The sequence below is a fragment of the Carassius gibelio genome, chromosome B3, assembly GCF_023724105.1.
Source record: "Carassius gibelio isolate Cgi1373 ecotype wild population from Czech Republic chromosome B3, carGib1.2-hapl.c, whole genome shotgun sequence".
In the NCBI taxonomy this organism is placed as follows: domain Eukaryota; kingdom Metazoa; phylum Chordata; class Actinopteri; order Cypriniformes; family Cyprinidae; genus Carassius; species Carassius gibelio.
In genome coordinates, this window is record NC_068398.1 from 54929020 (window position 1) to 54946196 (window position 17177).

The following is a 17177-nucleotide window of genomic DNA, read 5'->3' on the forward strand; positions in this document are numbered from 1 at the left end:
TCACTGCGGTGAACTGACCACCACACAGAATATGGAGTATTAAAAAAATGTTAGGAGTCCACTGTAGTCCACAGCTGTCCACTGTAGTCCTCAAAATATCAGCACAGTAACACTCAGTCAAATTATTGTTATCGATAAAATCCCCAATTCAGCCATCCATTCCATGCAGTTGTCAGAGCGCAAACTCCATCCTGAACCTCACCACAGAAGAACTTAAGGTTGTTTTCAAATAAAATCTGTCCCGTGTTCTTTTCATTTTTTTTCTCTTCAGCCCTTTTTTTCCTTGCGGTAGCTAGCGGAAAGCAGTGACTGTGTGATTGACAGCTAATATTAATTAGTCTAAAATCTTTATTAAAGTTTAGAATGCAAGGATAAAATCTGTTAATATATAATTTGTATAGTTGCGATGCTCATACATTATTGGTGAGTAGGGCCCTATGATTTCCCTATTCACGGTAACCCATCAAAATAAAAATCCAGTTTAATTTAAAGACAAGTATTTGCCAGAAATGTACATAGCCTACTACTACTAAAATTAAACAAACATTATTTTTTTAAGGAATAATCACACATTTTTAATAGTAAATCCCCTTTATTTACCAAAAAACATTTTTACTTAATTTTCAATAATAAAAAAAGAATGTTTTATGTCTTCATTTGATAACCAGAAACTTGTAAATACACAACAGAATTTCAGAGGGGGGAAAACATTTCATAAGGGTATTTTAAGAAAAAAAAAATGAATAAATTAAGTTGTTTTATGCATTTAAATAATTAGAAATGCTGAAACACAAAATTAGGTAACAATAGATAAAATTAAAAAACATTTCATAGGGCTCTAAACATGTAATTTTTGTTTAACTTTTAGTAAATTGTTTTGAAAATGTATAAGTGTTATGATTTTAATTAATTAGACATGCTTTTTGATTAATACAATAAAATTTAACCATTAAAAAGGAGTTGAGAAAATTTCAAACAGAAACAAATGTAATCCAGAAAAATTTAAATGGACTTTGGGAAAAAATAAAACAGATTTCATAGGGCTCTAGGTGAGTGCTCCTAAATGTTTGCTAACTTTTTGAATTTGGGAGCACCAGTGCTACCAAGTAAAAAAGTTAATTTCGAGCTCTGCAGTTTGGAATTGATTTTGTTGGCTAAATAGAGCAATAACAGGCAATACAATGTCTCAAAACGTAAGTCTCTTAACATTAACTTCTTGTATATCTGTTAACTTTGTATAAAATCAATATCTAATCATGCTGATGTTTTGAAATGATATAAAGGCCCCGTATTTTTAATTTTGTTATGCATATTAATAGACTGAATCATGCAGTGAAAGAACGCATGCACACTAATCTAGCCTGACTTCACGTCATATATGCATGCACTCTCTATGGTTGTGTTTTGTTTTGATTTTCCAACATTTGATAATATCCAACCGCACATCATAAAACAACAATTACGAAATGTGTAGATTTGGTGGCAAATGCAGTTACCTGCAAACTCCATCCCATAGGCTTTACAGTGAATGCAGTGCATCTCCGAAAACTGTACGCCTGGGCTGGTGGATCAACATTCACCACGTGATCGCCATCATTATTTGTTACATTAGGTGGTTCACCAAAAAAAATTGGTCAGTGTTTTTTTTTCCCCTCTCTTCTTCAGCCCTTTACATTCCACATGACAGAGGAAAGCAGTGACTGGTTGATTGAAAGCTAATATTAAGGTTTGTGGAATTTTTCCCCTTAATTTCAACACCACAAAGTGTAGCCATCTACAGGTAAATGTATTATACAGCCTGTTTGGATTTAAACTAAACCACAACAGATTTTCCGCCACGGGATGAGAGCTTATTATGAAAACGAATACAAATATTTGATAATAACGTTTTTCAATAACTTTTGCTAGTTTCGTTTAGTTTTAGTTTTTCATTTATTATGAATTTTACATTATATTTCGGTTAACGAAAATGTTTTTTAACTGATAGTTTTAGTCTTCGTTTCAGTTTTTGTTTACAAAAATAACCTTGGTACGGACTAGGGCTGTCAAAAAAAAAGTAATTGAATTTCGAATGTTCGTCTAATTTAAAATAAAAATCCACATTCGAAAGAAAAAACGTTGCATTTGAATTTTAGGTGTGCATTAAGGAAAGCTGCCTTTTAAGCCCCGGGTAAACGTCACATTCTGTGTTCCGTTCCGTCTCGCGCACAGCCGTGTCCACGCAACTTTCAAAGGTGGACCAGCTTGACATCCAGGACCACTTTTGTCTCATCATTCACCTCGCGTGTCGTGCACCATCCACGCGGTCTCAAAAATTTGGCTGTACGCGGATCACGAAAATGACATAATGCGGAAGTATAGTTGACCTTTATCAGTGGCGCATGTGAAGCGATGATGATTTTAGGTTTATGTTAGCCTATTCAGTTGAAGCCAGTAGAAAAAAAGAGAACATCAATGTGGATTGGATCTTGTTTACATCAAAACTGAAACCAAGCCGTTCACACAGAATGCATATTTGAACATTTTCTAGATGGACACCATTGGATTTGCTTGTTTAGAAAGCCATGTACAATTTATGAAACTTCAACATTTTCAAAAGTTTTTTTAAAGTTATATCTTCTTATAATTCCAGGGAAAATTGTTTCTGGCCATGAAACTATTCTCCTGTCCTTATAAAATTTAGGTTACTGAAAAGTAACAAATAAGCTTTGTAGCTAAGATCAAACATTTCATTGACATCGTGATGTGAGCATTTTAGACAGAAGCAATCAGGAATATATATTGGATTTTAATAATTGAACTAACAATACATCGAATCGCCCATTCACAGACAGTAACCTTTTGAAAGACAAGGAATCAGATCACCTTGAAAAAGGGAATAGACAACTTTAAGCAGCATTTAAATCTCAATAGAAAATAATACTTGCATGTAGTTCTCTTTGTGACCGCGCAAGACGAGAGTGCGCGTGTCGTTCTTTTGGAGCTGGGCGTGTTTTCTTGTGTCTTCCAGGGCGAGCAGACTCGCACAAAGTTTTAAAGGTTCACCGAACGTGAAGTTACCAAAGAAATGATTCAGATTTCGTGATCCTTGCGGAGGGAGAGGCGAATATGAGAATAAAACTTAGTAAAGAAAAGAAAAGAAAAACAGAGATGAGAGCTCCCTAAGCAGCCATGAAAGAAGACATTCTCTCAGATGAAGTGCTCCGAGACTAAGTATTTCACGCCTCTGTTCGCGCGAACAACCAATGAACGTCCAACAATCTGAAGTGGGAAAAAGTTCCTTTGTCTCTGGAGAGACACCCACTTGAGTACATTATGGTGTACAGAATTTAGCAGTTATATTCCAGCAAGATGGTAATTCAGGTAAAGGTAGGAGAAACAAAGTTACATTCATATGCAGAAATACTCACATTTAAAGGCCGTGATGCAAGGTTAATTTTTTCTACCAAATTTGTGCAATTTGCTTGTTGGTAATAAACATTTAAACTGTTATCCATTGTATTTTATGTTGTTGGGCATCACAAAACGGAATATAATACGGAAAAATATGTACTATCTTACAGCGTTCTCCTTTCCCCCACAATGCATTGCATCACGTCACGTTGGGGAGAGAATTTACCAAAGCATGCCTTGAGAGTGACTAGAGAGACGAGTAGTAGACGAGAGTTTTCAGATAGCGATTATAGATTATAGATAAATACATAGATATATATATATAGATAGATAGACTACATATATAGATAGATAGACAGACAGACAGAGAGATAGAGAGATATCGACCAACAGTGACCCAAACGCACTCATTTCCACTACAGCACAAGCTTTTTAGCGCAGTTTCTTGGCAATTCCTCATTTGCCCTCTCAAGGCTGGCTCGATCGAAATGACATGGCTGTGGACCATCATAAATGTTGACTCTTGCCACCTCTTCCTCATCCCAGTCAGTCACTATAGTTCTGATGCTGCGTTCCAGGCAGGTTTTTGAGCTTGTAATCACTATTTCATACCACTACTAATGACTTTGTACCGTTCCAGGCAAGTTACGCCAAACTTTCTGAGCGCAAGGAATTGTAACTAGATTATTTATTTTATTGCAACGTTACATTGACTTAAAATCCTTTTTTCAACATGTACCACTTGCATAAACACTGCGCCCGTAGGTAGTATTATTCGTAGGGGTTGTCATCGTTGTTTCGCGTGCTGTGTGACCTCAGAACTCTGAGTACATCGATCTAGTACGAGATACGAGTTCACGGGTGGGAAGTCACGGGTTTGATTGCCGTTCCAGGGCACTTTCACGGGTTTAAGGTTAGAAAAACACGGGTTACGGGTTGCCTGGAATGCGGCATCATACTAGGCTGAGGCTACCTTTCCTCGACTTCTCCCCAACGTGACTTCATCACTGAGTTGCGTAAAAAAAAAGTTAATACCAAAAACTTAGAGACATTTTAAAAATGATATACATATCTTGAGTGATTTATGTACCCATTAATCGAAAGTGGTGGTTAACCTGCAACATGGCCTTTAAAGTTTGATTAACACACAATAAAATTGCAGATTCTCCAATTGGATATGGGAAGACATCTAAGCACAAAAAGGAAGTTAATACATTTAAAATACATTTACTTTCCTTTTTCCTTATAAAAATTCCTAGCGAGCTGGGCTTTTTCTGTTTCTCCCAGTTGGGTCATAAAGTTTTATGACCTGGTCAGAGGTAGGGTTACAAAACCATGACTATTTGAGAACATTAATTAGGAGAAACATTTCCAAGTTACAAATCAGAAAATCATAACCATCGCAGAACAGGGCTAACCAGTTATGCAACGCACAAACCTATCAAATACATCTTAGTAATGACCTACATGATGAGTGTAAAGAAACATTTGTGTGTGTGTGTGTGTGTTGTGGAATCTGGTTTAATTCTCCAGGTTTCTGGTTCTTCTTGTTTTATTCTCCAGGTTACTGGTTCCTCTAGTTTTATTGTCAAAGTTTCTGGCTCCTCGTGTTTTATTCTGCAGGTCTCTGGCTCCTCGTGTTTTATTCTGCAGGTCTCTGGTTCCTCGTGTTTTATTCCCCAGGTTTCTGGTTCCTCGTGTTTTATTCTCCAGGTTTCTGGCTCCTCGTGTTTTATGCTTCAGGTTTCTGGCTCCTTTTATTCTCCAGGTTTCTGGTTCCTCGTGTTTTATTCTGCAGGTCTCTGGTTCCTCGTGTTTTATTCTCCAGGTCTCTGGTTCCTCGTGTTTTATGCTGCAGGTTTCTGGCTCCTCGTGTTTTATGCTGCAGGTTTCTGGCTCCTCGTGTTTTATGCTGCAGGTTTCTGGCTCCTCGTGTTTTATTCTGCAGGTTTCTGTCTCCTAGTGTTTTATGCTGCAGGTTTCTGGTTCCTCTTGTTTTATGCTGCAGGTTTCTGGCTCCTCGTGTTTTATTCTGCAGGTTTCTGTCTCCTAGTGTTTTATTCTGCAGGTTTCTGGTTCCTCTTGTTTTATGCTGCAGGTTTCTGGCTCCTCGTGTTTTATTCTGCAGATTTCTGGCTCCTAGTGTTTTATTCTGCAGGTTTCTAGTTCCTCTTGTTTTATTCTGCAGGTTTCTGGCTCCTCGTGTTTTATGCTGCAGGTTTCTGGCTCCTAGTGTTTTATTCTGCAGGTTTCTGGTTCCACCAAGTGTTGACATGTCCTTGATCAAGACACCTAACCCCAGCTGCTCCCGGCAAACTGGATGGTGCCTTGAATGGCTGACACCTCAGTCGGTGTATGAATGAGTGAGTGAATGGGTAGATGTGAGGCAACTTGTAAAGCGCTTTGGATGGCCATGGGATCTGTTGAAAGCGCTATATAAATGCAGTACATTTACTTATTTGGTTTCATTGGTGTGAATCCTCTCATGTGTTTTCAGATGTGTCGAATCACTGAATCTCTTGTCACAGTGTGAACACTTATATGGTTTCTCTCCAGTGTGAATCCTCTCATGTATTTTCAGACTTGATGACACACTGAATCTCCAGTCACAGTGTGAACACTTATAAGGTTTCTCTCCAGTGTGAATCCTCTCATGTGTTTTCTGACCTGATGATTTAATGAATCTCTTGTCACAGTGTGAACACTTATAAGGTTTCTCTACAGTGTGGATCCTCTCATGTGTTTTCAGATATGATGACACACTGAATCTCTTGTCACAGTGTGCACACTTATAAGGTTTCTCTCCAATGTGAATCCTCTTATGCGTTTTCAGAGATGAAGAATCATTGAATCTCTTGTCACAGCGTGCACACTTATAATATTTCTCTCCAATGTGAATCCTCTCATGCGTTATCAGAGATGATGAATCATTGAATGTCTTGTCACAGTGTGCACACTTATAATGTTTCTCTCCAGTGTGAATCCTCTCATGCATTTTCAGAGATGATGAATCATTGAATGTCTTGTCACAGTGTGCACACTTATATGGTTTCTCTCCCGTGTGAATCCTCTCATGTATTTTCTGACCTGATAATTTACTGAATCTCTTGTCACAGTGTGCACACTTATATGGTTTCTCTCCAGTGTGAATCCTCTCATGCATTTTTAAACTGCTTGCTGAACTAAAAGTCTTTTCACACTCAAAGCACATGTACCCTCTTTTACCAGTATGTATTTTCTGATGTACTTTCAAACTTTGTAGAGGCAAAAAACTCTTACTACACAAATAACATGGATGTGGTTTCTCCTTTGCATGAACTTTCAAGTGTTTCTTCAGAAGTGAAACCCATAAAAACATTTTACCGCATTGAACACATGCGTGCTTCTTCTCTGCAGTGTGGATGTTCCTGTGTATATTAAGGTTTGATGATTGTGTGAAACTCTTCCCACACTGATCACAAGTGAATGGTTTCTCTCCAGCATGAACTCTCATGTGACACTCAAAACCGGTTTTGTGTGTGAATCTCTTTCCACACTGAGTGCAGCTGAAGGACTTCTTTGCTCTTTTTTTCTTTAAATCTTTCTGTTTGCTTTGAGAGAAACTCAAAGGTGTTCCATCAGTTTTGACGTGATTTTTTTCCTCAACTTCACTTGATTCTTCATTCTCCTCTTTTTCTTCAATTAACTCTGAAACAAAAGTAAAAATTATTTATTTTTGGTAACTTGTTAAAAACTGGTAACTTGTTAAAAACTTCAATGTTTAACATCTGTAAGTCCACGATTAATTTTCTTTGCTTCAGATTGAATGGGGACAACTTGATAAACATAAAATCAACATGATGTTATTTTTTCAATGCCCTCTGCATATTTTGAAGCATCATTGTTTTTTAGAGTGAATTTAAAACGGCCGTAAGATTAACTTATCAACTTTTAATAATGTTATCACTTCTTATCATTCCAGGAAAATTGTTTCTGGCCATGAAACTATTCTCCTGTCCTTACAAAATTTAGGTTAATGAAAAGTAACAAATAAGCTTTGTAGCTAAGTTCAAACATTCCATTGACTTTGTGATGTTAGCATTTTAGACAGAAGCAATCAGGAATATATATTGGATTTTAATGGTGAAATAATAATACACCGAACTACGATTCACAAAGAGTAAATATGGGAAAAAGGGAATAGACAACCATAAGCAGTATTTAAATCTCTATAGAAAATAATACTTGCATGTGGTTGTCTTTGTGACTGTTCTTTTGGAGCTGGACATGTTCTCTTGTGTCTTCCAGGGCGAGCAGACTCGTGCGAAGTTTTAAAGGTTAACCGAACGTGAAATTACCAAAGAAATTATTCCGATTTCGTCTCCCTCATGGAGGAAGAGGCGAATATGAGAATAAAACTTAGTAAAGGAAAGAAAAGAAAAACGGAGATAAAAGCTCCCTTAGGAGCCATGAAACAAGACGTTCTCTCAGACAAAGTGCGCTGAGAACTTTGTGTCAGTCTTCTTATGGAGCGACTTGGTTCATGCCTGTGTGTGTGTGTGTGTGTGTGTGTGTGTGTGTGTGTGTGTGTGTGTGTATAAAGGTGCAGAGAGTTCGTAATCTCTCTGGAGCTGCTCACGTGACTCGTGTGGAATGTCTGTTAACACTCCAGGGGGTCATAAGAAATTTAAACCCAGCCATGCTGGGACCAGGCCGGTCATTCAGCTTGCAGAGAGTTTGATTTACATGCATGAGTTCAGAGGCTAAAAGCTTTGGGTTTCATAAGGAATGTGCATTGTTTTAGATTCAAGCCATGATTCATTAATTCAGAACCAATTAATTAATGAACTGCTCATATGCTACACTTGTTCAGTGAAGATCAGGATTCATCCGTGAAGAGAACACCTCTCCAAAGTGCCAGACACCATCGAATGTGAGTTTGCCCACTCAAGTCAGTTACGATGACGAACTGCAGCCAGGTCAAGACCACAATGAGGATGATGAACCTGCAGATGAGCTACCCTGATAAGGCTTTTGAGAGTTTGTGCAGAAATTCTTTGGTTATGCAAACTGATTGTTGCAGCAGCTCTTCGGATGGCTGGTTTCAGACAATCTTAAGTGAAAAAGTGAAAGTGACATACAGCCAAGTATGATGACCCATACTCAGAATTCGTGCTCTGCATTTAGCCCATCCAAAGTGCACACACAAACCATGAACACACACCCAGAGCAGTGGGCAGCCATTTAAGCTGCGGCGCCTGGGGATCAGTTGGGGGTTTGGTGCCTTGCTCAACTTCATGCTCCCTAAAAACTTTTGACATCTGTGGCATTATGCTATGTGATAAAACTGTACACTTTAGAGTGGCCTTTTACTGTGGCCATTCCGGTATCAAATTTTCCTGTTGCAGTTAATTGATAATGCTTTTATCACGGCATATGGTAGGGGTGTAATGGTACGTGTATTCGTACCGGACCATTTCGGTACAGGGTTTTCGGTACGTAGCACGTGTGTAGCGAATGACCGAATGCATTATTTTGTGTGCGGAACATAGGTAAATTTTCGTGTTTCCAAACGAACATATTAAGTGGCGGAAGCCCTGCAGCTGATTCTAAGGCCGGTGACACACTGGCTGCGTTGTGTGAGCGTGGCGTTTCTGCTGCGTGTCAGTTGTGTGGCGGCTGCTTCGCGTTTTCTGTGTCTTTACACACAAGAACCATGCCTGACGCAGCGCTGTGCTGCTGCTACTGTAGAGCCCCTTTCACACTGCCTTTCCGGCAAATACAGGAGTAAAGTGTTCCTGCAATTGTTCCCTGGTCGCTAGATTTTGCACTTTCACAATGCCAGTGATGACCCGGGATATGTGCGTGCTTTCAAACACAACCCTTGAAGATCCTGTAACGAGACGTGACATCAGCGCGTGACGTGTAATGTACGAGTCGACAACGCTAGACACGTTATACTTTCACTCAAGCAAGCAAATGACCTCGGCGTCAGCGCGGAAAGTGAGGAACTAACTGATCTCTGTTTCATTACAGTTTGCACATATGTTTTCGTAGCAAACGTTGATCTTCCTTCAAAACAGCCGGTAAAAGAGTCGCGTGCATCACTTCAACACGGAATTAGATCTGGCTTTTGTTCACACAGCGCTCGTCCCGGGTCGAACCCCGCAATGTTACTAGGTCCCCAACCCGGGTTCAATTCGGTAATCAATCCCGGGACGTGGTTGCTTTCACACAGAAGGCGACCCGGCAATGTTCCGGAAATATTGCAGGACCGACGTACAGTGTGAAAGGGGCTCAAGTGACATAGAGGGAGGCTGCCGAAAGACCAGGATCTTGTCTTCACAACAACGATATCTATACTTCATGTTGAGCATAAATATAAAGCCTACTGATAAAGGACACCCTCAACAGTATTGACGGCAAAATAGACTATGTTTGACAGGTGCAATATGCCAGTGTGTCACTGTCCTAATGTTTTCAAAAGGCATCAAGCGAGTGTGAACATCACTACAACTAAGAAAAAAAACGATTGTAATTCAAACGCCGCTCCCGTCGGCATTTAAGCAGACCTTTGCTCTTAATTCTGATCGGTCCAATGCAATAATGAAATCTGAGCAGGTCTAAAAACTGAAACTGTTGATGCTGCACTTTTTTTATTTTATATAAATTTTATTAAAAAGTATTTTTTTAAAGTGTAAACAACTAGTTAAAAAAAAGTTTATAGTGATAAACAAACTGCAGTTTAATGTTTGCATTTCTTTCCCTTACTCTACCGAAAATGAACCGAACCTTGACTTTAAAACTGAGGTACGTACCCAACCGTGATTTTTGCGTACCGTTACACCCCTAGAATACTGTATTATCATGGTATTGAAATTTTGTTTTAAAAAGTGATCATAATAAAGTATAACATGTTAAATAACTTTCTTATAACAAAAATAACTAGACATTTAAAACAAAGCAATACAGAAAAATATATAAAAGTTAAATGTTTTACACATTAAAGTTCAAAAGAACTATAAAAACCAATAGGTATCACTTTACAGTAAGACCTCATTAGTTAACCTTAGTTAATGCATTAACATTCAAGACAAGTCCAGGCAAGTTTATTTATAGCACATTTCATACACAATGGTAATTCAAAAAGAATGTCATGACGAAAAATAATCACAAAAATAAAACAAGCAATTTAAGAACTTGAAAATGAAAATGATTTAAAAATTGACTTAAAATGAATTTAAAACAGTTTAAAAATAGAAAATGATTTTACATAAAATACAGTGCAATACATAAAATATAGCGTAATCAGTTCGGACATCGCATAGTGCTCATTCAATAAATGCACAGCTAAACAATGAACAATAGCTACATTTGATATAGATGTTATTAATCTTTGTTAAAAAATCTTAAGTCTTAGTTCATGTTAGCTCATTAAATAACACAGTTGCAACTTTCAATTTTAACAATGTGTTATTAAATATTGGAATACCTAAGATTAATGAATGTTCAGAATAATTTTTTCATTGGCAGTTTATGTTAAATAATAAAGCGATAATGTAAAGTGTGAATGAACAATAAAATATTAAAACACTTTCAAAACAATATCTAGGGCATTTGTAGTTCAGATAAAAAAAAAAAAGTTTTAGCTACTCAAACTTTCCTTCTCACCGCACATTAGGACGATATAGACACATGTCCTCCTCCAGGCAGTTTCATAATGGAAAGTTGTGGCCTAGTCGTTACAGAGTATGACTACTAACCCTAGGGTTGTGGGTTCGAGTCTCGGGCCGGCAATACCACCAGGTGTCCACCAGGTGTCTTTGAGCAACCCCCAACTGCTCCCTGGGCACTGCAGCATAAATGGCTGCCCACTGCTCCTGGTGTGTTCACAGTGTGTGTGTGTGTGTGCACTTTGGATGGGTTAAATTAGATTAGATCCTGTATAATTGCTGAAGAAGTTGTAACGCTTTGACTCAATCAATGAAATGAAAGAGATAGATAATGAGGAATTGGTGTCTCACACATTTAATGGCTGGTACACGGCCACGTGCTCTTCTCATACGTGAGAGATTAACTCTTTCTTGGCATTACAAATAAAGTAAAGACAAAATTATATTATAATATTGCACATATATAGGCCATTCAGATTACTTGTTAAAATGCAATGCCATACCTTATATCTGCAGACGATGTACGTCTGTTTGTGGATGGAGACTTAACGGCCAAAACTATGTATTTTGCATGCATCACATTATAGTGCAGTGTGTATGAAAATAATAACAAGACGACAGAGTGAACTTATCATCCAAAGTGTTTCTCACATAGTCTTAACTTATAACACACACTATGTGGTGATGACATAGAAGTACTACGTGAGAACCACTTTGGATGATAAATTCGCCCTACAGCCTTATTTTTATGCACTCCGCACTATAATGTGAAGCATGCAAAATATTATAACATTCTATTATGCTTTTTCACTTTTTGAATTTTAGTCAGTGTCTAGTGTGAATGTTTGGGTATAACTAAGATCTACAAAGTTACAAATCTCAAAGTCCACTCCAAAGTGAACCATTTATTTTTTTAATCCCTTTTTACTACAATAAACAGCTTGTTTAGACTACAGCATTGTTTTCCAAAACAATATCAAATTTATATGACAATATTGACGCCATCCTTATCAGAAGGAACTTGCTGTTTTGGCAAGGGGTGAACAGTACTGAAAAACCGTCTGAGCTGTTCACCAATCACAACACACTGGGACAGCTAACCAATCACAAAACATTTTGTTTTTCGGAAGGCAGGTCTTCATCAAAAAGCTGGTGAGAAAGGTATTGTAATAATGTAAAAATAATGTGTACAAGACATTGTAAAAGAGCATAATAGGACCCCTTTAACCACTCCTATCCAACCAGGTATTGAAGTTAGAAATCCCTGTATAATGACCACTAATTAACATACTTTGTCAATAAGATAAAAGGGGGTTTTGTTCAAAGTTACTATTTTCCATGCACATAGATATTTGATATGAATATTTTTGGTAACTAAATATAGCCAACTAAAAAGTAACTAGTAACTTGTAGGGATGCATCGATCATGATTTTTCATGGCCGATTCCGATTTTTTACAAACAAACTGGCCGATCCCGATACCGTTTTTTTTTTTTTTTTTTTTAATCTTTAAGCAACAAACAAGAAAGAAGGAAAGTGTGCATAAACAAGATGTTTATTTGGTATTTAATAGGCCAAACTGGCTTTTAGCTATTGAAAACAATAATTGCAACCATCTGAAATTAACAGCTACATTACAAACATCATCATTTAGCTTTTGTTTTTGAATTGGGTTGAAACTACAGAGAACTGGCTTTAAATTTAAAGATTAACTGTAACAATGTGAACTTAAACGGCAATAACTGCATAGTTCTACAATCCAAACAACACAATCAACACACATTCATTTCACACATTAACACAATAAGATGTTTCTTGATCAGCATTCAGTATTTTAGTTTTTAAATTTGGTTTTAAATAAAAAAAAAGGTCTTTACTAAACAATAATAATAATAATAATAATACTTTACTAAATAAAAGTATGCTATATAAATAGATTATTCCAAAATGTTAAAGTCAAATAATGTTGGTGCGAATAAAACAAAGATTCAAAGTGTTTCCATTCATCCAATAAAATAAAAAAAATTAGGGTAATGATTCACATCTATATTTTTTTCACTTGAGCCAATGAAAAATAAATAACTATTCTCTCAAGTAAAAAAAATATAGATGTGAATCATTTCCCTAATTTATTTTAATTGGATGAATGAAATACTTTTTCTCAGTGTGCTACAGCAGGTGATTTTTAAATCAAATTAAGTCGATGTAATTTTAAGGTAAAATAAAAATAATCATCCTATACAGAGCTTTTTGTTCTGTGCATTTACTTCTGTGCAAGCTACACTTTACAAAAAAAAAACACGTTTCACATCCAACACGTGAGAAGTTGATCTGAACATCTCTTCAGGGTCTACTCGTGTTCAGGGCTCGGACCGGTAACAGTAAGCTCGCGCAGCTTTAGTGTGCGCAGAAAAGGGACTCTTATATTTGTGCGTCAGTACACCCATGGCTGATCGCTTCCTGCTATCTGTGCCTCAGACATGTAGCTCTGCATTTCCAGTGCCGATCGGCTGCCCGTGTCCTGCACACAGATTTCGAAAATGAAATATTTCACTAACCATACATAAACTTTTTTTTTTTTTTTTAAACAAACATGTAGGCTACATCCATGCTGCTCAAATATTATAGATCCACAGATTGTGCCGATTACAGTGTAATCATACTTAAGTCATTACTGTGTGTGTGTATATAGATACAGTGCCCTCCACAATTATTGGCACCCCTGTTTAAGATGTGGTCGTGGACTTGTAAAAATTATCCTTTTTTTTAAACAACATAGAACCAAAATGCAAAAAAATGAAAAAAATCCAACCTTTTATTTAAGTACATTACTTTGGTGGTTAAAAAAAATAAATAAAAAAAAAAATCACACATTTAAAAAAAAACAAAAAAAAAACTTGAAATCATATATCCCACAATTATTGGCACCCCTAACAGTTCCGCTGAACATTTTAATTGATTTTTATATATATATATATATATATATATATATATATATATATATATATATATATATATATATATATATATATATATATATATATATATATATTTTCTGTAGTTGCTAAAGTTGGTCAGGGTATCTAGGAACTTTTAATTAATAATTCATGACCTGGGGTATAAATATGACGTGACACAGAGGCCTAATACTCTTACCCCTTTGTCAACATGGCAAAGACAAGAGAACACACCATTCAAGTAAGTCAAATGTGTGTCGACCTTCATAAGTCAGGCAATGGCTACAAGAAAATAGCCACTCGCCTTAACTTGCCCATATCTACAGTCAGAGGAATCATTAAGAAGTTTAAAACAACTGGAACAGTGAAAAACAAGGCTGGAAGAGGTCCCAAGTTTCTTCCCACAACGCACAGTGAGGATGATGGTAAGAAAAGTAAAAAAAAAATCCTAAGCTCACTGTCACAGAATTGCATCAAAGAGTGGCATCTTGGGGTAACAAAGTCTCCAAAACAACCATCAGACGCTCTCTACATGCCAACAAGCTGTTTGGGAGGCGTGCAAGGAAAAGGCCTTTTCTCACGAACACTCACAAACATTAATGTCTGGAGTTTGCTAAGCGGCACTGGGACTTCAACTGGGATCGTGTGCTTTGGTCAGATGAGACTAAGATTGAGCTTTTTGGCAACAAACACTCTAAGTGGGTCTGGCAAAAAACAAAAGATGAGTATGCCGAAAAGCCCACCGTGAAGTATGGTGGAGGATCTGTGATGCTGCTGGGCTTTTTCTCTTCCAAAGGCCCTGGGAACCATGTTAGGGTGCACGGCATTATGAATGCTTTGAACTACCAGGACATTTTAAATAAAAACCTGATGGCCTCTGCCAGAAAGCTGAAGATGGGTCGTCATTGGGTCTTTCAGCAGGATAATGATCCAAACATGTGGCAAAATCTACACAAAAATGGTTCAGCAGTCACAAACTCAAGGTCCTCCCATGGCCATCTCAGTCCCCAGACCTCAACCCAATCGAAAACCTGTAGGGCGAGCTAAAAAGGAGAGTGTATAAGAGAGGACCCAGGACACTCAATGATCTAGAAAGATTGTGCAAAGAAGAATGGTCAAAGATCCCTCTCTCGATGTTCTCCAATCTTGTGAAATGTTATAGGAGGAGATTAAGGGCTGTCTTGTTGGCAAAAGGGGGTTGTACATAATATTAACATCAGGGGTGCCAATAATTGTGGGACACATGATTTCAAGTGGGTTTTTTTTCTTAAATGTGTGATTTTTGTTTTACCATCAAAATAATGTACTTAAATAAAAGGATGGAATTTTCTCTTTTTTTGCATTTGGGTTCTATGTTGTTTTAAAAAAAAAAGGAGAATTCTTAGAAGTCCATGACCACATCTTAAACAGGGGTGCCAATAATTGTGGAGGGCACTGTGTAAATATGTATATATATATATATATATATATATATATATATATACACACATACACACACTAAAAAAGGTTGGGTTGTTTTTTTAACCTAACCGTTGGGTTACAAATATTGGGTCAATGTGTTGGGTTATCTTAACATTTGTTGGGTCATTTTTAGTTATAACCCAACTGTTGGGTTAAATGTGTTTCCCGCTTCACTCCGGTTCAAATTTTAACGGTCGAGTCAGAGACTCAGCGCAGACATCAGCTTCAGCCTGCCTGATTATGAAGGGTAAGTAACTGTTAATATAATCGTATGATAACGGTTATAACATTAAGTATGTGTCTGATACGTACATTTTTTTTTGTTTCCCTTTAGTCCGTTTGTTTTCCCCAGAGAATCAGATCGATTGTAAATTAATGTGTTTTGCTAAATGTGTTTATACTTATGTTTTAGACAATAGACTTTTTTGTGAAGAAATAATTGCAACAATAGAATTTTTGCCTGTTAATTGAAACATTTCAAGGTATGTAACCTGTTTAAATTAATGATACATTAGTTTTCAATTTTACTTAGACTTATGACTTCCAAAGATGAGGTGAAATAAGTGTATTGCCGCATTCCGTCCGACAAAGCTTCCTTTCATTTACAGTGTACTTTTGTTCCTCCCTTCAAGCCCAAATCAGTTAAAGGGTGGTAAAATTCACTCACATTAGCCGCAAATATTGGCACAAATTTTCTGGAGGGAGTGAAAACTGGTTTAGTCTGTCTCTTAGTGCGAATGATAGTAGATTCCCACAAAGACTGTAAAAATGTAAACTGTAAGCTTAGTTTTTTTTTTTTCTTTTACTTGTGCTTTCTCTGTACCTTTGTCATTTAAAGGCCTTCGTGCAGAAATAGTCTTTAACCTGTTAGCCAGCACTGAGACGTCCTCGTGCTGAATGCCCCTCAGCTTGAACGTGTCAGTGTTTATGAATAGATTAAATGAAACGGAACAAATTTAATCTTGACAATCTATATATCATTATAAAGATCTAAGCCTCAAGCATCGAAGACAGATCGCTGTTTTTCAATGGAAAGCTTATAAAGACTGTATTTGCTACATTTGTGTAAGCAGTACACATCAAAACATGAGCTATGGAAACGCTGTACATACCAGATCCGTCGTAATTACTAGTGTTGCACGGTGCACCGATACTTCAAAAGTATCGCGATTCTCGGAAATTAAAAACGTCATGATACCTAAATTTATTAGTATTGATACTTCAAAGAATGACTGCGTTGACATGACGTATTTAATGTTGGTGTGTGCAACGCACGCGTCCAGTGCTTACGGAGGTCTGTGTTTTCTCCTCACGCAAGCAAAAAAGCACTACAGCGAGATGGCTGTATTAGTGGCTTTACTAAAATGTGTGCATAATCGCATTAAATAGTTTAAATAAATTGGTCAGATGAACAAAGCACAGGGTTTTCTTGCATAATTAACATTTTAATTGTTTGGTCAGACAGTCCATAATATTCACATTAATCTGGGATTAAACGTGGAGTTATGTTCTGTATGCTTAATATGAAAACGAGCATATCTGCACAGCACCTATAACTGTGCTTTGTATCTGCTGATTGCTGATCGAGATTTACATGCTTGGCTCACTGACCCTGTATACTCATTCATTTCGTTTATAAACCAGATGTATCAGTTCATTCAACTCTTTCATGAATGAGAAGATCTCTCGATCTTGTTCAGTGAAGGGCGGATTC